Source organism: Scardinius erythrophthalmus, assembly GCF_964197995.2.
Source record: "Scardinius erythrophthalmus genome assembly, chromosome: 3".
NCBI classification, from domain to species: Eukaryota; Metazoa; Chordata; class Actinopteri; order Cypriniformes; family Leuciscidae; genus Scardinius; species Scardinius erythrophthalmus.
The window spans coordinates 4,754,932-4,780,695 of NC_138223.1; positions in this window are offsets into that span (position 1 = coordinate 4,754,932).

The following is a 25,764-nucleotide window of genomic DNA, read 5'->3' on the forward strand; positions in this document are numbered from 1 at the left end:
GAAGAAGAAAATCAATTTTGGTATTTGGAATTGGAATTACATGACTCCTAGTAAAAGGTGAAAGAAATTTAATTTTAACCCTAAAAGTTTAGCCTTAGAGATAAACGAATGAAATCCACAGAACGAATATGTCAACAGAGTGACATTTTGGTTTTGCAGGATAAAAGTAGCTAGAGTTTCACTATGAAGGCATTTATAAAAAATACATAAAAGAGTTTAATTTATTAGCTGATGCTTCCCTCAAATATGTGTTTTAGGGCTTGCAAGCTGTTCAACATGACATTTGATCATAAAAACACCCCAGTTTTCATTTCCATGCATATCTTACAGCGTGCATGGGAAGTCAACAATCCGAAAACCGTTTTGATATTATAATGGAAAACCAGCGGGGGTTCCTGACTGAGTTCCAGTGTACATGAAGAAAAATGTGTGAAACTAACCGGCTAATTTATCTTTGCTATTTTATACTGCACCCAAACATCTTTTGTCTAAGTGGTCTTTTGTAAATGTCTGTTATTTTCCTCAGGAATTAAAAGGTATATGGAGTTCAACTCGAAAACTGCTTTGTTGGTGAGATCGATCAGTAACGCAAATTATATCAGCATTGTGTCGTGTAATGGTTTGCCATGTGTGCAAATTGGCTTACCGTAATGTGTGATGAGGCAAATGCAGTTTCACTGATATCACGGCCAGACTGTTCTCGCAGCTGTAGTCAGTAAACAAAGTTTCTTTTTGTGCTCAAACTGAGGCGCCTGATGAAGACCCGATGGTCGAAACGTTGTGCTATTAAAAAAATCATTTGGAGCAGCTATTTTCAATGTGCGGACTTCACGCTTCTTTTTTTCCGTTTATGTAACTTTGTTGTCCTGCACCTGAGCCCAGTCTGGGTGTTTGGGATGTGCACACCAGTTTTGTATTTTTGCTGCTACATAAATAGCCATTCATAAATCCCGTCAAAGATCTAGGCAGGTGGAGCTGGGGGAGGTGGAGGGTTTCAGAGGAACTCTGATAGCACTCTACAGGACTAGCTTACAGCAAACAATGAACCAGACTATTTAAATGTTGAGCCAGCAATCTCACTGATGCAGGATGAGCAGAGGCCAATCAGCTTGTGCTATGCGATAATGATGTGCAAAGATTAAGATTAAGATAAAGATTGCATGCAAAGGACCTATCAGTCTGCGTCCTCTAGAGTTTTGTGGGTGGGATGGGTGGATCATGTTCCTGCATGGATATACCTAATGCAAATTAAAGGTGCTCTAAGCGATGTTGGGTGACGTCACTTCTTGCTGACATTCGAAGTATTGTCAAACTAAACGGAGGCTAGCTCGACCCTCGCTCCTCCTCATCCCGTCCCCTCCCCCTCCCTCCCGTGCTTCCTGAAACAGTCATGAACCATTTAGAAAAAACAAACTGGATTTACCGCACCTGTCCAGCAAAAACAGAGCCAGCTGAATGTCGGATTGGAAGTCCTTCTGCCGGCAGAGTTCTCGCCACCTTTTGAACGCTTCTCCGATGTAAATTCGGGACTCCGCGTTCCTTCTCCTTTTCCCTATTCTTTGTTATTTGTTCATCGGAACGTCGTCTCTTTGGTCGTGTGTCGGCCATATCAGTTTTCTCAAGAATATAAAATTTTTAGTCGTTAGTCGTTGTTAGGACATCTCTCCTCTAGCTAACTTCCCTCTTCATGCTTCTCTCTCCTCCACTCCCCACACCCCCCTTCATGTGCATGTGCACGTGTACTTGCACTAACGCCCCAATCCCCACCCCAAATCATTCTTGTCGGTTATTGGCTGGAACACTGTTTGTTATGTTTCGTGGTCCAGGCTGGGCCAGTTTGTTTTTCTTGCCGTTTGTGGAGCCTGGGCTGTCTACAGAGACCGCGTTTTTCTACAGTGTGTTCAGGGGACAGGCAGCTAGCGGATGTTGAGGAGATGTTTGCTGTATGTGACAAAAAATGTTTTGGCCTAAAAAAAACATGACATTGCTTAGAGCACCTTTAAACAAATCAAGTTGATGCTCATTTGTGTTAAATAGGAGGCTTTCTGGCGCTGTAATGTGTTGTTTTTGAAAGCATGATGAGTATTAGTTACCAATGTTATCAGTTGCGGTCCTTTTAGCTAGAGTCTTCACACAGACGAGCACTTCAATCTATCGCTTAATACCATTGCGGAGACTCTCTATTCTGTCCCTGCACTTGATATACAGTAATTAATTAAGATTTTTGATATTAGAAACCGGATTAGAAACCGGAACCTCTAACATTCTTAGCAAATGTTGTACCACCAGACCATTAGGGGATACGAATACGGATTGCTGGTCTATTTATTTATTCATGAAGAATCACAGGCTTAACAATATATTGTAATATAATAGATGCCATCAGAAGTTATTGAGATATTTAGGTTTTTACACTAAATTATTATCACTGATCATGTGAAATCCTCTATGGTCAAGAGGTCAGTTCCAGCTTCCATTGATGCTCTGGACATCTCAATTCATCCCGTAGAACATGATCAGGTTTTGTTCAGATCAGCTCCATTGCAGCTGTCAATAAAACAAGGAACATGCATAAATACAAGACATTATGAAACCCATTTTAATTATGGTCCTCTTCCATTGTAACTAATTTCTTTGGATGGTTTAATTCTATATTTAGCTAACATATATCCTGAAATGGAAATTGATATTGGAGTAGCCTATAATTGCGCATTGCAATAAAGATCTTGTAGATTAATGGGTTAATAATGTCATTAAATGGTAATCTAAAAAGGTCAATATGAATTTGCACTATATTATATCAGCTGGGGCCTTGATTGCCTGCCTCGCTTTGTTAAGACCAATTGGGAAGGCCTGTGAAAAGAATAGGTTCAGTATTTAAAGGCAGGGGACATCACTTCCTCTGCTTTAGGGGCTTAAATAAATGAAAAGCCATAAGGTCAAGCCAACGTAGACTCTTCGCATGAACTGAAGTAATTTTAGACTCCTGCATAAACACAGAAATTAACTCTGTCCTCTGACAGTGACCCTAATTACCCTTTGGGTTACCTTTAGTATATATATATATATATATATATATATATATATATAAACCACAAGAACAACCTTGTAAATGGATTTACTTAGGTCAGTGCTTAAATGTTTAACTACCAGCTTCTATTAGTTTTTCTAATCACTTCAAGATCAGTGTTGGAGAAGCTACTTTGAAACCAGAGCCTCACTCTAGTTTTAATTTGACTAGTTTTCAGCTTTTTAATTGAGCCTCTTTGATTACTTTTCCATTTCAATCAGTTTGTTTTTGTTTTTATGAGCTATTTGTATCGCTAAAAAAAACTTTTGTTTGTGCTTAAAGGATGAATTGATTTTTGAAGTAGTTCATTAAAAATAATCATTCGAATGAATCAATTCACTAAAATGGATCTGACTTACCAATGCTTTCCTTACTGAGGTGCAGACAGTCATGCTAGTTAAGTTAGTAGCGCCACTACTTTAAGTGAATCGCTCCCCAACGCTATTCAAGATCCGACATGCCCACAACTAATTTAATAATTCAATTTCACTCTTTTTTTTTTTTCACGTCTTCTTTCTACATTGTCCATTGGGAGGCCCTGCTCATGTAATGCACTTGAATGGACCAGTAATTATAAAACTAGGACATATAGCAATGGGAGATAATTAATATTACCAAGTCCCAGGGAGATTTTTTTTTTTTTTTATGAATTTAGGTTTTGACAGAGGCTTTCAATTATGTCAACCCCACTGGGTACTTATATCCAGAATCTATTACATCTATATTAGGTGCCTGCATTAAGACAAATGCATGTTCAGATGGAGTTAACATCACAAGGGATGTGAACCTATGATGGTTTGTTAGCTTTAATTCATTACACATGCCAACAAATAGCTGATTTAGTGTAAAATAAGCCTCCTCACTCACCATATGGACACAAAGATGTCAGTTTGATGGACAATACTGTAGAATAGCAGCAGGTATGGAAAATTACCTTTGAGCCAAAGTTCCCTTTCTCTGGATGTAGTACTATAAAAGAGAAGCAAAGCGTCATTGAAAATGTGTTGCAGAAAAAACATTGTAGTTAAAAGGGAAAGCTTGTCTCTTTGAATAAAAGTATATATATATAGGCTATATATATATATGTACAAAAAGTATGTAATAAATGTAAGTATATTGCACCAACAATACATAAAAAATAAATCCTGATGATTTTTTTTTCTCTGAACAAACAAGTAGGATGTCAAACTAGATTTTTTTTTTTTTTTTTTTTTTGGCTTTTATGTGATTTTCCTAGTAATTAAGTATCAAATATGTAAAACTATTTTAATTGAATTTTACTTGTATTGTATTAGCTGTTTTAATTTTTTACTGGAATTTATATATATATATATATATATATATATATATATATAATTATTATTATTATTATTGTATTCCAATCAAATGTATCAACAGAAATATGTGATTAAATTCTAAGCTTTTTTTCTCAGAAACCAAACCAGTACTTCTTTGCACTTCTCTGAAAGTGATTCATTTGCCATTATGCAAAACCTCCACCATACTGTACCTCGACCTAGAATGCTCTTTAATAACCATCCATCCAGAGAAAACTGCTGCTTTAATCATTTCTTTTTCTTTTTTCTTTTTTTTCTTACAGAATGATGCACCGGATATCTTCCAGGGTATAACATGAGTGGTTTCACTCAACAGATCGACATCAGCAACCTTTTTCTTCCAGTTATAAAAGCTCAAGAGGACAAACCAAAAAAGTGGGTCGCTGTGAGAAACTGGAATGTATTCTCTGTCTTTATGACCCTGGTCCCACACAAACTGACCTTATTCAGCACCTGTGCATTGTTTACCTAGCTATAAATAAATGCAACAAAGAAAATTGTTCATGGGAAATGTTTTGCACCAGTGGTATTGATGAGATCTGTGTCTTCAGAGGACAAACATGTGGAGAGGTTGAGTGTTGGTTTTATGCGGTTCTATATTAGACATGTGGTTGTGTCTTCGGTGAGTTGCAGTTGAACAGAGTATTGTGTCACCAGGGCAAAAAGTGGAAAAAGGGATCATTGAAGGAATATTCTTTCAAAGTGACTTTCACATTCCACAGAAACTAAAGCATACACACTGTAAACCCAGATTTTGTTTCTAATTAAACTTACGAGTAATCATTACTTATTCTTTTATGTTTAGTAAAAACCTGCTATCATTACTAACATTAACAAACATTAACATTAACAAACATTAGTTGTTTGTACTATTTAGCTGAAAGATTCATTGCACTAATCATGTTAAGCTAAGATAACTCGCTATGTTAAGCTTCTGTAAGGGAGGGGCGTGGCCTATTTAAACAGGTGACAGTGCGCAGAGTGCGCCATTTAAATTTTGAACCGAAGAGTCGAACATTACCAGCTTAATTTATTACTAAACAGACTGACTTTATTTCTGTCAGACGTCTACAAAAGATCTTGTTGAGAATCAACAGAGGTTTAGATGTTGATTATTTATCGTTTCATTTGTAGTCACCATGATGGTGAAAGGTGTTGGCTTTAGTTGGGCTCTTGCCTTTGACATTTAAACATTATATGTTCTCTGGCTGCTTTAACTGTGACTTTGAAAGGCACAATAGTTATAGCAAAAAGTCAAGAGTAAACTGATCAATCGATTGTAACTGCCTATTAATGCTGTTATCAATAGAGATTATAAGTCACTAAAGTTGGTAGCACTTGACTTTTGCTGTTATTTTCCAGCAGAAAACCCAACGGAATTGTATATGAATCTCAAAAATGGTGACACTTGCAATGCATGCTGGGTACCCAATAGTAAACCTATTATCCTAAACCAGGGAACGGCAACTGGCGGCCCGCGGGCCAAAACTGGCCCGCCAGCAATATTTTCTGGCCCGCCGGATTATTATGGAAGTCCTAAATGCTGTACAAAACTCTTCCACTACTTGAGAAAAGCCGTAGTCGCGCGGCGATTTCACCGCCGCATACTGTGTGAAACACACATAGGGAATCATGCGGCGCGGGATTACATTTTAAAGTATAACTGTACGTTCAAACTGGACGCGAATAGCGCGTCAAATTCGCGCCTGCCACGTCTAGTTACGCTTGACCACTTTGTGTCCATTCGCGCGTCAAAAGACTGTAGCGGTCAGAACTCTGGTGTACTTTGGACGGAGCGGGCGGTCTGACTGACAATTGCCCATTCCAACACCTTTTGACAGCGTATCCGCACTTAATTCGGACCTGTAGGCTACACCTAGCTCTGAGGAGCTGTTTGGTACTGAAACCATTGTCAGCCAACAACATTCTTTTTTTGCAAGGATGTTTGAAATAGTTCGGCAGAAAATAGCCTACTTCATTTGTCAGTAGGGCAATATGATTTTCGTTTAGGTTGCTTAGAAATTTGAGTGATAGGCTGCTTTTGTCCTATTTAATTTATGTTATTTATATTTCATAATTTTTTTCTTTGGCATTTTTTTCTCTGCTGACAGTAGGCCTACAATGTTAAAATAGCGTAATATTTATATTGACAGACCTCCTTAAACCTTAGGTGTGTATGTGTGTGTCCCGAATAAATAATAATAATAAAAAAGGAATAAAGTTCCAAAGTCGGACTGTAAGCGAATGAGGCATGATTCACACCTTTATTAAAATGGCTGTAATCTGTTACCACAATAGTACTTGATCTGTTTTAAATTATTTCCTTGATATATGCTTAAGGTGTTAAATTCAAAATAAAAAATCAAAATTAAAATTAGTCTAATCCAGTAATAAATTTTTTCTATTTTTGATCTGAGTACAATCAGAAAACCCGTCGTTATTTGTTTTTTCATTTTAGTTCAGGAAATAAATAATGGAAAAACAAGTAGTTTTTCATCTTTTTATTTTTGGTTTTAATTTGAAAAAACGATTGAACGAATGATCCACGGACAGTGACGGACCCATCATATTCTGCGATTATAGGCCTATATAAGAGTATTTAATTTGTATCCATAGGCCTACTCTGTGTAGCTGGCCCGCCACCTACTGGCAAAAAAAAAATATTGGCCCTCGGCCAAAGTTACTTGCCGACCCCTGTCCTAAACCATGTAAATTCAACATAACATGTTTAGTTTCAGCTTGTGTAAAAGGTTAGGGATATATGTTAATACAACTCAACATGTTTAGTTTCAGCTTGTGTAAAAGGTTAGGGTTCCATATTAATACAACTCAACATGTTTCTGCTTGTGTAAAAACTAAAGTGGTATAAGGCAACGGGTTTCCTCGCAATTTGCGAGTAAAGTCAACTAATTCGGGTTAAGAGTGCAGTTTTGGATTGACAGAAACAACAACAACAACAACAACAACAACAACAACAACAAAAAAACAGAGTTTTCATATATGAGTGAATTATCATTGTGTAATTCCATATATAAAATAAATGTAAAGAATATAATTATTATAATCTGTTTCTGTGTTAGTCTCTGTGTAAAGCTTATGATTAAGGAACCCAGCATGGAACAAATTGTTCTAAATTTAGCCCGCAAAAATGTCTAAGTAACAGCACATTGAACGTTCCTCACAAATGAACAGTAACTTTCCAGTAAACGAAGATAATTAAAGCACTCTAAAACTCTTTGTTTATGTTGTTATATTTCAGCGTATGACAGTTTTAATTTGTCCATTTATCTTGCTACACTAATTATTATTTATGCTCATTTGAGATAAGGCTAATATTCTAAAAAGGCAGGATTTATCTTCTTTAGACTTTCCACCACTCTCTGTATGAACAGAGGCAAATGTAAATGAATTTAAGCTGCTCACAAAGAGCATTAAAACTGATTTAAAGCTTCAGACGAGTGAACAAGTTACAGAGAAACAGCAATAAACTGCACAGTTGCAGATGATTTTACTGTACTTGATGATTCAGTCCTCATGCTTGAAGGTCTTTGGTAGACAATAAAACCAACAAATGCACTTTAAAAATCGACATGCAATCAATATTGACATTAATACATGTTCCAGGTGTGCAAAAATAGAGAATTGTAGTGGAAGTTGATGTTTAGTGCAGAACGCCCTATAGCCTACTTAATTACCTACATGTATACTGTAAAACAACACATGCAGACAGCACATGAAAATGAATGATGCTATGGATTGGATACTTCCACGCTGTGTATTTTAACATTTATTCCAGTGCAATTTGTTTCCAGCTAACAGTTAACAAACATGAAACTTTTTTTTTTTTTTTTTTATAGCCTACAAACGTTGAGAGAACATTCCATTCTATAATTTTGCACACATTATGGAAGCGTTACTTTTGAATGTTTTCTGAATGTTCTGAAACAAATTGTAACTTTTTAAAAACTGACAAATGTGCAACTAAAATGTTTAAGAAAAAAGAAAATTCCATGAATGATGTATAAATAATGTTTTTTGTGCTATCATTTTGAGAACATCAATAAAGAACAATGAACGAACGTTCTATATGCAGTATTGTTTCAAATAAATCAGCTTCACTGTAATAAACAGGAAAATAATAGACAAATTCATTCTCAGTTTATAAAGCAGCTCTACAGAAGACAATACTGTCATCTCAAATAATGTTCTTCCTTTTTATTTAGAACTTTCTTTTTATTAACTTTACAGGAAGAATGTTTGCTCATAATTCTGAGATAACCTCAGCAGAACGATGTCACTGTACGCGTGATTTTTGTTTAATCGAGGGATTAGTCAACATTATTTCCTGTGGTAATCGCCAGCATGTCACGGATGCCTTTGAGCATGACTTGTATTGAACTCGGGAACGTTCCTTCAGCAGTGCAGGAGGGTTTTTATGATTATTTATTTTCAAGTGCTGACAATTTTAAAAAGACACATCTAAGATGTGGGCAGCCCCAAGCGAGGACAGGGGATTCCATATGTATAACTGTACTTTTTTATTCAGTGACCTCTTTCCCAGAACTCATGCAGTGGAGACTGCACGGATGAGCTCGCAGACCCGCCTGGATACCCGGGATCCTCGTCAAACTCATTTATGAACATGAGCAAGAGAGCGGAAAATGAGACCAACCAAGAGGCGAATGGGGGAGACGCTGCCCAGGAGAGTTAAAACGAGAGAATCGCTCTGAATCCGCCCATTGTCTGAGTAGGAGAGAGTACTACACTATGCCACTGTACTTCGACTTCATTTGGTTTGTTAACCGATGCAACTGTATCACTGAGTTCAATAACTCGAGAACCGGATCAGTAAGCGAATCATTTAGATCTGATTCAGAAACCGGTTCATTGACAAAATAAAAGAAATATTTATTTTTATTTTTATGAACAAGCCAACAAGAGCAAGATTGGATGTTAGTATTTTCATAATAATAATAATAATAATAATGTCTGAAATGTATGTCTGTAAAAATATATGTTTTATAACGGTATATTTAGGCCAAATCTAATAAACAGGTCAAATTAGCCTGACGGCAATCTAAGCAATTCCAAAAAAGTGCAGATGGGAGTGTAAAGTTCTGCGCGTGATCTAGGCTACTGATGACCATTAAAGGGCCCCTATTATGGATTTTTGAAAATGACCTTTTAATGTAGTGTGTAGCATAGCTCTAAGTGAATGAAAACATCCTGCAAAGTTTTAAATCTGAAAGTGCACTGTATATAAAGTTATCGTCTTTCAAAAGTAAGAGTCGACTCTGAGTCAATTAAATGAACTGTTTTTCAAACGAGTCATAAGCCGTTTCGTTGTGACGTCAAGACGAAACATTAGCATATTGCCCGCCCACTTATTGCACACAGACACCAGGGAAAACTCTAACCTCAAACCAGCAGCTGATTCCTGTGATACTGGATAGCATCATGTCCAGAAGACGCTGTGCTCTATAATGTGAAGGTAAAGCCAGTTTTTTTTTTTTTTTTTTTTTTTTTTTCACTGCCCAAGGACGAGTATGTAAAGAATCAGTGGTTAAAGTTAATCTTTACCACGATATCATAGCAGTATAATCCTAAACTTTTGCTGTGTTCCCTTTATTTTACTGACGACTGCTTCTCAAACCTCGAAGTTCAATACAGGATTCGCAAACCGTTTTTACTCTTGAAAGATGGTGTTCAAAAAAGTTAGTTTTGAGTTTTATATTGTGTAAGTCTCCTGCTAACTGGCTAACTCACGTTATCACTGTCTTACTGAAATACTTCTGCTAATCAGCTGTGGGCCACTATTACCTATAACTGTCTATTAATGCAGATTGTCTGTCATTCTCATTACTTTGAGGAAATATTTGTTTTACCAGCGTTTATGTTACATCAGATCATTCACTCTAGAGCTCGGCTAATGTATACATTGCATACATGCACTGTTATTGATAGAGTTTCCACGTATTCACCACAATATATTAGACAAATACTCAGTAAATAAATTAGTACAAGTAAAATAATCGTTTTGTTGATGGACATGCACTTGTTAATGCTGATGGTGAGGAATTACAATTGCAACATCTCATATAATGTACCTCAAACTGAGTAGTGTATCACTGAGAAACACTGAGTCCTGCTCGAGTCGTCCTTGTGATGGAGGTTCGGGTTGAATAACTAGTTATTCTAGTGTTTCATCATCGGACTCGCGCTCGCATTGATATGGTCAAATCGACGTCATTGTTCGTTACTGTCTTTAGTTTACAGTATAGGAAGACTCAGGACAGCTGACGTTGTTGTGGCAATGGGCGGTTTTGTTTTCGACGCACTGTACACTGTAGGCCAATCACAACAGACTGAGGTGTCTAGCCAATCAGAGCAGAGTAGCTCGCAGAAATGAGGCATTTAGAGAGATTGATTCATCTCACGAGTCGTTTGAGAATCATTGAAAATGTGATGATGTGCAAACGTATATTATGAGGATTTTTTTTTTTTTTTTACTTTGATGCATGTAAACATGTTGGAGACTCCACAACAACATTAGGAAACTTTAAAATAGCACAATAGGGGCCCTTTAAAGAAATGCCGTAATGACCAACGCAATCTACCAAGAGAAGCGCAAATTTGAGTCTGGTTTAAGACATGCTTTTGGGCGGTAAATAATGGCGAAAATACCAGTAAATCGACTAGTGCAATTTGCAAACCATAGTAAATTACCTTGCGTGATTTATTTAAACTCCCATACTTCCAAAATGTTTGCATCTGAAAGGGAAACTCCTACAAATGCATATGCAAAACGGTCAGCCTCACAAATAACCCTGTCCACGCCTTTTCAGTGCTAAAAGTCACTGCATGTCTTTAGTAAATCCCGACAGTAGTTTTTTAACGCCAAAAGAGGGTTTGTGCTGGCGCAAACTGTTAGTAAATCTGGCCCATATAATAATTTTATATTCAATTATTATTACATCACTTTTAAAGATTTGTCTCATTCCTGAATGATTCTGCATTTATGAACAAGTTGCTTTAATGAATTATTTAATGACTCACTCATAAATATAATCAATATCTGAATTTGGAACTGTATTCTAGCATACTACTCATACTATTTAGAACAAATAGAACAAAATGGTGTCCATCGTATGCTCATCGTACTGCATCTGAAAACTGCAGCTGACTTGTTGCCATAATCTACAGCAAAATAGAGTGAGCTTTGGTGATAATTAAGCAAATATTGAATTACTCCAATAGTAATTTCTTGCTATACTCCAATAGTAATTTCTTGCTTTCACTTCTGAATACATCAGAAGTGAAAAATGCTGGTCAATAAAATACATTGACACACAAACCGCAACTTTCAGATGCCATCTTTATTTTGGAGCTCAACTGTCACTGAATGGAACGCACGGGATTGTGGGAAATCAAAGGCATCGAAGGATGCATCTATGCTGCCTTCCAAAATCCATCAGATGAAGGTATCTCAGGAGACTAGAAGTGATGCTAACATTGGTTTCGGACGTGTCTTGATGCCTTCCCGCCTTGGAAGGCGTCCTCCGAAGGCAGCATCTCGGAGCATTTCGGCTTTCGGACGCGGCCAATGAATCGATCACAAAAGAGTCGCCACCTACCTGTGTAACTATGTAACCTGCAGAAGGAGTCTATTTTATATTGTCTCTCTTGGAACGCTACTCGGCCAATCAGATTCGAGAATTTGTGTTTTATAATAGAAAGGTTGTGTTCCAAAAGAGTTTGGAACAGCACAATAGTGAGTAAAAAAAGACAGAATTTTCTTTGTATTTTGGATTGAACTATTATTGCATTCAAGGAGAAATGAGAGGCGAAACTAATACTCATAAATATAGACCTATTTCAGAATGTTTGCCATCAAGTGAAATCAGACACAACTCGTGTCAAGTGACAGAACTGTATCAATTCAAGCTCTTCCAGTAAAAGGGATAAATCCGGTCTTTGGATAATGTACTGGGCGGAACAAACCAATGCATTATTATTCCCAATCCCATCCATCAAGACTGAAGTGATAAATGAAATGATTCTCCTTCTTTTCAGTTTACAAACTTTGTGAGGCTTATGTAGCTTCAGTAACTTTGTATAACAATGTATGTATTTGTAAAAACCCATTTTACCAACAAGCCTATGATATGATTATTCTACAGTTTCGTTTTGTTTTCGAGACCATCAGTAGTCCTATATTCTGGTAGCTTTGATTGGGTGGACTAGAAATGTATACATTAATAAATAAAAGGATTATGCTTGCTCTGTACAAAATTGACATATTAGATACAAAAAAAAGAAAGAAAAACATTTCAATCACAGTCAGATGTGAACATGATGAGCTCTTTCTCAATATATGGGAGAAAAAAAAGTGTGCAGCTTATTTGATTAAAAGAGGTGACATTGCTAAACCACTTACACATCTTACCAAACTCTCCCTCTATATGTCCTCTGTATACATGCTGCTTTCATCACTTGTTTCCTCTGAATCATTCTCAACCCTAAGGGCAGGCAACAAAAGCTAAGGCGCTCTGTCACAGCGTTTCGTCACTCGGGCCATGACTTCCTCATCTGATATTCTTCACTGTATTTTATGATACAGAAATACTTGACCCTTTGTCTGCAATATAAATCATGTCGCCTTAGGCATGGTCTCTCCTGCAGATTTTAGAAGTGCATGTCCTAAAAAAGGACAAAAAAAAATAGAAAACAATTACAAGGATGTGCTTACTTAAGGGAAACAGCAAAGGTTCCTTCTGAATCAGGATTCAGGATCACAGATTTCTCATTTAAAGCACAGAAGGCCCTTTATCTCTGTCACTGTCTGCCTACACACACACACACACACACACACACACACACACACACACACACACCATTAGACAAGCTAAATCCCACTGTACAATGGCATAAATGCATACTTTCTTGACATCTAATTTTCCGCCACCATGTCTTTAAAGCAAACTCGTGACACAACAATCCCATGTGGCCATTCTTTAATCTTTCAATGCCCCCATGCTGTCAATTCTGATATGACACTGGGTGCAGACGCCACATGGGATTGAGCGTGCACACGTATGTGTCTGAAATCACCAATCTTAGGAGTGCTAGGTTGACTGATTAATTCCTGTGTTTGTTAGATACAGTATATTATTTAGTTTCAGACACTGTCTAAATTAAACCTGTCATTCTTTATGCATAGGAGAAGGACGTGTCACTATTATCTTGATGTGTTGTTTACTAGATATTGCACTGCAATGCTGATGCTGGAATCATATTGCATGTCATGAAAAATTCTAAACATTCTAATTGTATTCTATTTATATTCTATTGCAGTATGGAGTTATTTTACATTTATTGAGCTGATTATAGTGTCTTATCATCATTACATGACATGTTTTTTTTGTTTTTTTTTGGTTTGTTAATATATTAGTTGTATCATTAATGTGGTTGATTTGTTTTTAGTTAGATTATTAGACTATAATTTTCACAATTAAATACTTTTTCGAATATAAATGCATATTCTTTGTTTTTGCTGTTCGAAAATCTAAAGAACATCTTTAAAGAAAATGAATGAAAGAACGAACCAGTCATAACATTTTCATGAACTCCATACTGCATATTCACTGTCTGGGGGAAGAAACATAATAACAATGATTGTTTTGCTGCTTGAGAGTGTTAATCGTCTAAAGGATTCTCTTGAAATCACACATTTAATGATAATGGGAATTTATCCTCCCCTTGAGTCCATGTTATGTGAAGAAGATCAGGAGAAAAATATACACACGATACCGTGTTTAGTGTTTTAAACAGATCAAACTGTGGACACTGTGGCTGAGTTTGTTTTCTTTGGCATCACTGTCTCTCTTACATTTACATTCCCTTAGTGCCTCTCATCAATACATGAAAAAGGCTAAATGTTTACTAATGCAGTTCAAGTCATAATTGTGGCATATCTTAATAATTTTATATAAGTGTCAGGGTTATGTTTAGTTACATTCAGTTTATTTGTGCATGGTTTAATTTCTCCTGTTCCTTTTTTGCCTGTGTTCCCGGTCATTGTTAGTTTCTGTGGTTACTGATTAAGTTGCGCACCTGTTTCATGTTGTGTTGATTAAACCCTGTGCATTTAAGCCCTTAAGTGTTTGGTGTCGTCGTTGTTTGAGGGGGTCGTGTTCTAAGCTCACGCCTGTGATCTCCTGTGTATTTTCTGCTGGATATATTGGTTAAAGACTGTTTTTGTTTGTGATCCAGCATAATGCGATTATTGCAACCAATGTATGTAGATGTTTAAATAATGAATGTTTTAACTGGTCTGCAGCATATTTTGTGTTCTTATTTGTTTTGCTTATTACTTATTCATTTTTATTTGAGCCGTTAATAACAATTCTTCATTGGCAAGCAGTCATTCGTTGATCATTAGTAGGCCTATTTTTCTCGGTGCAACCTGGAAAACACATCAAGCTATCTGACACTCTCTCCAGTAATAAAAGACAGTGTTGTAATTATTGCTTAGACTGGGCGTTTGCTTTAAAGTTTTAGTATGCCTTGCTGCCTAAAAAACAATCCTCTCTTGCCATTACAGATGCAAATGCAGTGGACAAACATGTCTCAGTTGCTTCAATTCCTCTAAAAATATCTGAAGGCAGAAATCATTTATTGCTCAGGAAAAATGACATTTTAAATATTTTTAGAATAAAATAACAGTTTGCTAAGTGATCATCTTTGTTTTTGTCATACATCATGTCTCATTTAATAGTAAGCATGCTCTTGAGTGACACTGTCTGCTTGATAGTTTTGAACTTGAACTTTTGAATAATCTAATAAACTAATAATAATACTAGGAGCAAAATTGTTAAGTGTGACAGAAATGATGCCACAAACGTTGCAGGAATATATATATATATATATATATATATATATATATATATATATATATATATATATATATATATATATATATATATATATATATATATATATATATATATGTAACGGTCACCAGCTGGAGTGCCCTTGAGAGCCACCAGAGGGCACTCCACACCAGACTCTCCCGTTCACTCACAGACTACATCTCCCATCATTCTCTGCCTGGACTCATAAGCACTCATTATCACATTCACCTGTATCTCTTCTTCTTGTTTAGTTCACCCCATATAAGCCTGGTTCACCCCATCACTCACTGCAGAGTTTTGTATGTTGTTGCACTGCATTCCCGAGCGTTTTCCCTGGTTTCTTGTCTCTTGGTTTTTGGATTTCTTGCCTGTTCCGTGGATTACTCTTTTGCTTCTGACCCCTGCCTGTTTTGTTTGTTTGTTTGGATGGCCTACCTGGGTTTTGACCTTTTGCCTGTTTATTTGATTACGTGTCTGGATTTCCCCGTCATTAAAGCTGCATTTGGATCTCTACCTGACATCTCTGATGTCCGGCCTATAGGAAAATTGACATCAGCCAATGATTTTGTAACTGTATTACATAGTTTTTTTGCATTGTAAAATAAAACCTATAGTTTGCCTCTTTTTTTTCTTCTTCTCATATTTTAATGATTTAATCGAACTTTGAAAAACAAGCATCCCCTCCGGTAATCACTTTTGACTACTACTACTACATATTATTTTAATATTGTCACAATATTATCTAAAGATATATTTTTTTCCTCATTATAGTCATTATAATCAGTATTTGCTCCACACGTGCCAGTAAGGAGCTGGTGGGACTCAAGCAAATCTCTCAATATTATATTTTAGTGTATAATGTCTAACACAAATGACCTAGGGCCCGCAGGTCTCATCAGAAACACACTCTCCCAGTATGTGTTTTATCACTGCTGTTAATTTTATGAGGGCAGTTAAGCAAATTGGAGAAACGTCTGCCAGCTAGCATACAGCGACTCGCAGTGTTTTCGCTAAAGACAAAAACCAGAAGGGAAAGACAAAGATTTCGATTCAGAAAGAATTAGGTTTGTGCTGCTGTTATGAGACCATGGGAGACTGATGATGCCAGGTTTCAAGTGCAACAGGATTTCTTCTCATGCATTATAATGTTCTCTCTGTCTGCCTCTGTTTCTCTCTCACTCGCTCACAAAGAAGCCAGTGTTCGGTATTGTGTGAGATGCATGTTTAAGTCCCCAGATGAGAGATGTTAACCCCTATAAGCTGCTTGTGTCCACAATACATGGTCTTGGAAACTGGTGGAATAGTTTGGTTTAACAAATGTTGGTAAAGCTACTTATATAGCCTGTAAAGCTACAAGCTACTTAACATTTAAAGTTCGGCCACAGGCAAGGTTAAAAAGTAGTTGACTTGCCAATCAACTACAGGCAAGACTCCTTACAAAGTAGTTAAACAAGCTTTGAATCCACAGGGCAAAATCTTTTTAAGTATATTTATGTAGGCTATTTTAATTTTAGATTTAATTACAAAACTATACACTATCATTCAAAATTTGTTTTAATGTTCTCGAAATAAGTCTTTTCTGCTCAACAAAGATCTAAATAAAGTAAAAACAGTAATAGTGTGAATTAAAATTGTGAAGAAAAAATCAAAACTATTTTAATATATTTTAAAATGTTATTTCCATCCCGTGATGGAAAAGCTGAATTTCCAGCATCATTACTCCAGTCTTCAGTGTCACATGATCCTTCAGAAATCATCATTATAATATGCTGATTTGCTGCTCAAGAAACATTTATTATTAGTATGATCAGTGTTGAAAACCGTTGTGCTGCTTCATATTTTTTTTATTGCAACTGTGATACATTCCACTAAAATTCACCTTTAACTGTGTTGAAACAGTGGCAACAAAGAAATAACACAATATTCATATTATTCATGCCTCTAGCAAATCTAACGTATGCAAAAACCTCATATCTGGAAAAATACATTCAACCTCAGATGGAAAGCACTGAGCAGCGGTCGATCTCAAACAATGCCCTCTGACCTAAACTGACCTTCAGTTTGCTCAAGTGTCTCTCCACCAATGAGTGTAAAGCAATTTCATGTACCTAAATTGGCTCATGAAATGCATCTGCAGTTGCCCACATTTATTCATCTCAAGCACTATCATTTTGTTATGAGTATTACAGTCAGTAACCCCCTGAAAATAGTGGTCAGAACACTGGATTATACATTCAAAGATACTTAAATAAACAGATTTACAAATAAATAAAGCCAGAAAGGGCTTTCTGAGTACCAATTATTTTAAAATAATTTGGTTCGGATCCAAGTGCATTAGCAGAAAAAACTACACTTATGTTGAACATGGAAAAAAACTTCAGGTTAATGGATGTCCATTTAACCAATTGCCTGTACATATTTATAGTATGTTTGTGTACTTTATAAATCAGCTTCATATTTAGAGGTCCATATTAAACTGATGAAGTGTATTGAGTTCAGTGCATAGACTGTATTTGTGTTTCAATGAGTCACATAATGATGTTCCAAACCAAAGCACCGAACCACAGTGTTCAAACAATCTCTTTGTGGGCGACGGGAAAACGTCAATTTAGACATGGAGGGACACTGTGTTTATTGTCTATTGACCTGTCCAGTGTCAAGGAAGGGTGTGCAACATCAACACTGTGCATAGATTACTTGATGACAGATACATCACTGTAAGAAAAGGGGCCGGGCAAACCCATTTCTTCTTTGTAACAATCTGTGACACCAGGACACCAAGTCAATTGGCATTTCGGATAGTGACGGTATCTCAGTTTGAATCTCAATGCAAGACATTTGCAGCCGTTTGAAACCAATCGAAGAGTGGTAATGGAAATATATAAATAAATAAATAAAAAGCCGTACATAGAAAAGTTTGATCTTTAGTTTGTTCTGTAAGTCCGAGTTGGTCGAACTGAATGATTAATGCATGTTTTGCAGCATATGGCAAATATATCAGATGTGTGTTTTTGATTCAGCCTTTTTCATTTGATCTCATCTTTGATTTCATCTTATTAGTTTTGTTTTAATCACAAGTCAATCAGTAGGAACTATTGATGAAGCTGCACACAATTTGTAAGGATAGATGCAAGAACTTGCAGAATGGGGATTGCAATCAAAAGCATGAATGTATCGCTGTGACAGACGAGTCAATGACTAATAAAGATGTCTGAGATGAAGGAAATTAAAAACAAAAATTATTTAAAAAGATGAAATTATCGATGAAAAAGTTCTTGGAGCGTATTTTTTTTTATTAATCATAGTTTCATGGTTTTTAAAACCATGTTCAACATTTTCTAACAAAAGGTTTGATTTAATGACTTTAAAATAAAAAAAATAATAATGTGATTTCCATACACGTTTATATATATTATTATTATTATTATTATTTAGTTATTTAGTTTTTACACTCTGACAACACTCAGACACTCTTAACATCATGCCCAAAAACAAAACAAAAAACAAAAAAATACAATGTATTTTAATTCAGAAACCAAATTTTATTTTATTTTTATCATATTTTAAATTTGATGTATTTATGAGTGCTAATGCATCTCTGATTTAATTATTAAATCGGATAAAAAAAAGTCATGTCACTGACCTACATAAATGGATGAACATTGCTTTTACATTTTTTATCATGCACCTAACCCTAGCTCAAACTCCAACCATATCCTAAGCCATATATTCTGCAGCAACAGAAATATTACACACTTTCACAGGAAAATTTAGCTGGTGCTTCTGCTTGTTAGACAGCTCATATTAATGGGTTGCCAGCTTCAGAGAATAAAGAAAAAAGGAAAATATTGTGAACAACAAATCTCTGCTTTATGTACTTGCCATGCCAAGCTCTATGATCTTCAGGCATATGTAGTCTAAAAATAGACTTTAAGTGTGTGTGTTTTTTCTCTCTCTCTGTGGTTTGGTATTGCATATAGTAAGTGACAACCATACTAGCCTTATAAGAAAGTATTGTGGCAGTAACATGATTACCATATTCATCATAACATTTTTATGGAAAATCATCATAACAAGAACCCCGGAGCAGTGTAAAAAGTGGTCATCTGCAGTTGTGTTGGTAAAAATTAATGTATTTATGTTGATTCAGCAGTATTCAGTCCTTGACCCTGTGCATTTTAGTGACTGTCCTGCCCTGAAAAGTACTGCAGCTAAAAAAAAAAAAAAAAAAAAAAGGCAAATGATGGATGAGCTAATTCTAAACATTTAACTAGTTATTACTCTAAATCAAGAGTATGTGGTTTGACCTAACAGTTGAATTGTCTTCAATGTGTCTGTTCCTGCAGGAGTGAGCTCAGAAGTGGCAGATGACCAGTGGGCTGTGAATGACTCCCCGGTGGGCCGTCTGTGTTTGTTCATTTTATGTTCGGCTGTCAAAACTCCACATTGACCCTGAATCAGTTTCACTGCTACTGATTTATAAAGCTGTTTGGCCTTGATGTGAGATCACATCATGGATACATTAAGAAGAGGCAACAGCCTGCTTTCATAAGTTCAACCCAAGATCGTTGTTATATCAGCATCAAGTAAAACACGAGTCATTGTTAGACCTATTATAATAATCATTGTCGTTAACATTCAAGGCTTCTAGAGTTTCCTTACCTTTAATGAACAAAATAATTGCCAATGTCTCTTAAAGTCAAACAGGAAGAGAAATCAGTGTAGATATAAGATATTTATTTTCCAAACAACACTAGTGCCCCCTGGTGTTCATACTGCACAGAAACAGCAGTTATGAAGACACCAATTCAGTATTTTTTCTTTTTTTCTTTTTTTCTTGATATGAGCAAGCACTTAACATTCTGGTCTATTCTATTAGAAATGAATGCAGTTTATATTTAATTATCATGGAAATTTGGCAGTGGAAATAAAATAATCAGATATTATACAAAAAAAATACATGAATAATTCCTGCATTTCTGTATCTTTAAACTGATTTGTTTCTAGTTGCATTTACTGTAAAACACTCACCGGCCACTTTATTAGGTGCACCTGTTCAACTGCTTGTTAATGCAAATATCTATTCAGCCAATCACATAGCAGCAACTATGAATAAAATGCATGTAGGCAAGTAGACATGGGCAAGAACGATCTTCTGAAGTGCAAACTGATCATCAGAATGGGGAAGAAAGATGATTTTAGTGACTTTGACTGGCATGGCTGTTGGTGCTGCTGATCTACTGGGAGTTTCATGCTCTAGGGTTTACAGAGAATGGTTTGAAAAAGAGAAAATATCCAGTGAGCGGCAGTTCTGTGGGTGAAAATGCCTTGTTGATGCCAGAGGTCAGAGGAGGCCAGACTGGTTCAAGTCAAGTCAAGTCAACTTTATTTATATAGCGCTTTTCACAATACAGATTGTATCAAAGCAGCTTCACAGTATTAAATAAAAGCTGATAGAAAGGCAACAGTAACTCAAATAACCACTTGTTACAACAAAGGTCTGCAGAAGAGCATCTCTGAACTCGTCAAACCTTAAAGCAGAAGAGCTACATCAGCAGAAGACACACTGGAGCCACTCCTGTCAGTTGAGAACAGCAAACTGAGGCTACAATTCACACAGACTCACCAAGCAGATTGGAAAAAACATTGCCTGGTCTGATTAGTCTTGATTTCTGCTGCAACATTGAGATTGTAGGGTCAGAGTTTGGTGTAAACAACACTAAAGCATGGATCCATCATGTCTTGTATCAGCGGTTCAGGCTGCTGGTGTTGTGAAGGTGTGTTGGATATTTTCTTGGCACACTTTCGTCCTCTTAGTACCAACTGAGCATCATTTAAACTCCACAGCCGACCTGAGTATTGTTGCTGGCCATGTCCATCCCTTTATGACCACAGTATTCCCATCTTCTAATGGCTTCTTCCAGCAGGATAAAGCTCCATACCAGAAAGCTCAAATCATCTCAAACTGGTTTCTTGAACATGACAGTGAGTTCACTAAACTCAAATAATCTCCACAGTCTCCAGATCTCAATCCAGTAGAGCAGCTTTCGGATGTGGAGGAACGGGAGAGTCACATCATGGATGTGCAGCTGATAAATCTGCAGCAACTGTGTGATGCTAACATGACCATATGGACCAAAATCTCAGAGGAATGTTTCCAGCACCTTGTTGAATCTCTGCCATGAAGAATTAAGGCAGTTCTGAAGGCAAAAGAGAGTTCAACTCAGTACTAGCAAGGTGAACCTAATAAGGCTGTCGCACACACAGCCCGGTGGACAAATAGACGTCCTCTGTGAGGAATTCATCACACAGGACGTTTATTTGTCCATAGGCCTGTGTGCGCTTCTTCTTCCACCTACACTGCCGTCTGATTGTTTGTCACACAACCTTCCCTTGGGTTTTGTCTTATAATTATTTCTCCCCATTTTCTTGCCCAAAGCACAATGAAGAGTCAAGCAATACCCATGATACTCAAGGTAACAGGGAAAGTCAGTACAAGAGGACGAGTTCGACAAGCTTCCATTAAGCAATTTGAGTTAATTAGCAACTTATTCCATTATTCATGCGAGATCTGTGTTTGTTCTCTGTCATAAATTAATCCAAAGTTTAACAAAGTCACAGAGTGAGACTTAATGACGCTTCTTCTATGTCTCTATTTATTTTCCCGACAAATCTGACGAAGGCGATGTTTGTCCTTTTTAACAGGGGACAAGACATCTGTTTATTTATCTAATTATTTATTTAATGTTCTTCGGTATCGTGAACATGACCCAGGGTCCATTAAGTGAGTTATCAAACATATTTTACATAATGATTTTCTTGTGTTATTTGATAATTAGATGACAAATCTCATCCTTTAACCGAGCGCAAGCACACAACTCTCGTTACTAATTCTGCTCATTACTCTAATGAGATGATTTCATTATCTTTAGAGGACTTTGCCACCCAACAAGGGCAGATTCAAGTTCTACAAGGTGTGTATCATGTTGTGTGATGACAAAAGTCTAATCGCTGATTCTTGAGGACTTGGACCAGGGGGGGTCAAGGCCATTGAAAAGCTTTTTGACTGCTTGAAACCATCATTTTTTTTACAAAATGTTTTATTTTGGTCTGTCACTCATCCTGTGATGGGACCGACACCATCAAATACTAACACAATTTGGTAACACTTTATTTTACAGTCTCCTTGTTATATACTGTATGTTACATGTACTTACCATAGTAACAACAGTAAATTATGCATGATCACCATCAAATACTAACAAAATTTGGTAACACTTTATTTTACAGTGTCCTTGTTACATATGTTACATGTACTTACCATAGTAATAACAGTAAATTATGCATAATCACCATCAAATATTAACACAATTTGGTAACACTTTATTTTACAGTCTCCTTGTTACATATGTTACATGTACTTACCATAGTAATAACAGTAAATTATGCATAATCACCATCAAATACTAACAAAATTTGGTAACACTTTAGTTTACAGTGACCTTGTTACATATGTTACATGTACTTACTATAGTAACAACAGTAAATTATGCATAATCACCATCAAATACTACAAAATTTGGTAACACTTTACAGTCTCCTTGTTATATACTGTATGTTACATGTACTTACCATAGTAACAACAGTAAATTATGCATGATCACCATCAAATACTAACAAAATTTGGTAACACTTTATTTCACAGTGTCCTTGTTACATATGTCACATGTACTTACCATAGTAATAACAGTAAATTATGCATAATCACCATCAAATATTAACACAATTTGGTAACACTTTATTTTACAGTGTCCTTGTTACATATGTTACATGTACTTACCATAGTAATAACAGTAAATTATGCATAATCACCATCAAATACTAACAAAATTTGGTAACACTTTAGTTTACAGTGTCCTTGTTACATATGTTACATGTACTTACTATAGTAACAACAGTAAATTATGCATAATCACCATCAAATACTAACAAAATTTGGTAACACTTTATTTTACAGTCTCCTTGTTACATATGTTACATGTACTTACCATAGTAATAACAGTAAATTACGCATAATCACCATCAAATACTAACACAATTTGGTAAAACTTTATTTCACAGTGTCCTTGTTACATATGTTACATGTACTTACCATAGTAATAACAGTAAATTATGCATAATCACCATTAAATACTAACACAATTTGGTAAAACTTTATTTCACAGTGTCCTTGTTACATATGTTACATGTACTTACCATAGTAATAACAGTAAATTATGCATAATCACCATCAAATACTAACAAAATTTGGTAACACTTTATTTCACAGTGTCCTTGTTACATATGTTACATGTACTTGCCATAGTAATAACAGTAAATTAGGCATAATCACCATCAAATACTAACAAAATTTGGTAACACTTTATTTCACAGTGTCTTGTTACATATGTTACATGTACTTACCATAGTAATAACAGTAAATTACGCATAATCACCATTAAATACTAACACAATTTGGTAACACTTTATTTCACAGTGTCCTTGTTACATATGTTACATGTACTTACCATAGTAATAAAAGTAAATTATGCATAATCACCATCAAATACTAACACAATTTGGTAACACTTTATTTCACAGTGTCCTTGTTACATATGTTACATGTACTTGCCATAGTAATAACAGTAAATTATGCATAATCACCATCAAATACTAACAAAATTTGGTAACACTTTATTCCACAGTGTCCTTGTTACATATGTTACATGTACTTACTATAGTAATAACAGTAAATTATGCATAATCACCATCAAATACTAACAAAATTTGGTAACACTTTATTTCACAGTGTCCTTGTTACATATGTTACATGTACTTACCATAGTAATAAAAGTAAATTATGCATAATCACCATCAAATACTAACACAATTTGGTAACACTTTATTTCACAGTGTCCTTGTTACATATGTTACATGTACTTGCCATAGTAATAACAGTAAATTATGCATAATCACCATCAAATACTAACAAAATTTGGTAACACTTTATTCCACAGTGTCCTTGTTACATATGTTACATGTACTTACTATAGTAATAACAGTAAATTATGCATAATCACCATCAAATACTAACAAAATTTGGTAACACTTTATTTCACAGTGTCCTTGTTACATATGTTACATGTACTTACCAAAGTAACAACAGTAAATTATGCATAATCACCATCAAATACTATGACATTTGGTAACACTTTATTTTACAGTGTCCTTGGTACATGTTACATGTACTTACCATAGTAACAACAGTAAATTACGCATGATCACCATCAAATACTAACAAAATTTGGTAACACTTTATTTCAGTGTCCTTGTTACAAAAGTTACATGTACTTACCATAGTAATAACAGTAAATTATGCATAATCACCATCACATTCTACGAAATTTGGTAACACTTTATTTCATAGTGTCCTTGTTACATATGTTACATGTACTTACCATAGTAATAACAGTAAATTATGCATAATCACCATCAAATACTAACAAAAATTGGTAACACTTTATTTTACAGTGTCCTTGTTACATGTTACATGTATAGTAATAACAGTAAATTATGCACAATCACCATCAAATTCTACGAAATTTGGTAACACTTTATTTTACAGTGTCCTTGTTACATGTTGCATGCACTTACCATAGTAATAACAGTAAATTATGCATAATCACATGCAACTAATCCTCAACCAAGTCCTAATCCTACCCTTAACCTATAATAAGTACATGTTGTTAGTTAATATTACTTAGTACACACATATATAGGCTAATTACACTGTAACAATGACACCTTAAAATAAAGTGTAACCCAAAGTGTGTATGATTTATTATATATATTGACAATTCTAGCATCAACCTGACAGATCCATCGATCTGAGCCGTCAGGGATGACCAAATTACCATATTTTTCATGTAATAAATGTAGAAACAGTTTTGTTTTCCTGATGTTGCTAACATATCTGAAGAATCAGTGTAAATTCTCCCAGAAGAAAACAAACCCTTTAGAAAAGCAGCTTTGCCAAACCTCTGTGTCTCGTGGCAGCAAACACACTCCAGGTGGCGGCTTTCTGCTGGAGATCAAAACGTTAAATGATTACCTTTCCCTCACACTGAAGTCTGCATCAAGTCAACATTGTCTCTGACCTCCATTTTCAGCAAAACTAAACTGGAGATAAAACGCAGTAATTGTTTCATTGGAAGTGCCACCTGAGAGCATTTAGGCTGGGGGATAAACGCCCCGGCTGATGCCCGTGTTCCAGGAGCTTGGTCACGTATTGGGGGATTTAGAGTGAAAGGGGAAGCTCTGGCCTATGCCCAGGGGCCAAAACATTAGCATTCTGTGCACCAGTCAGGCTATCCAGGGAAAGGCTCCCGAAGTCACAGAGCAAGGG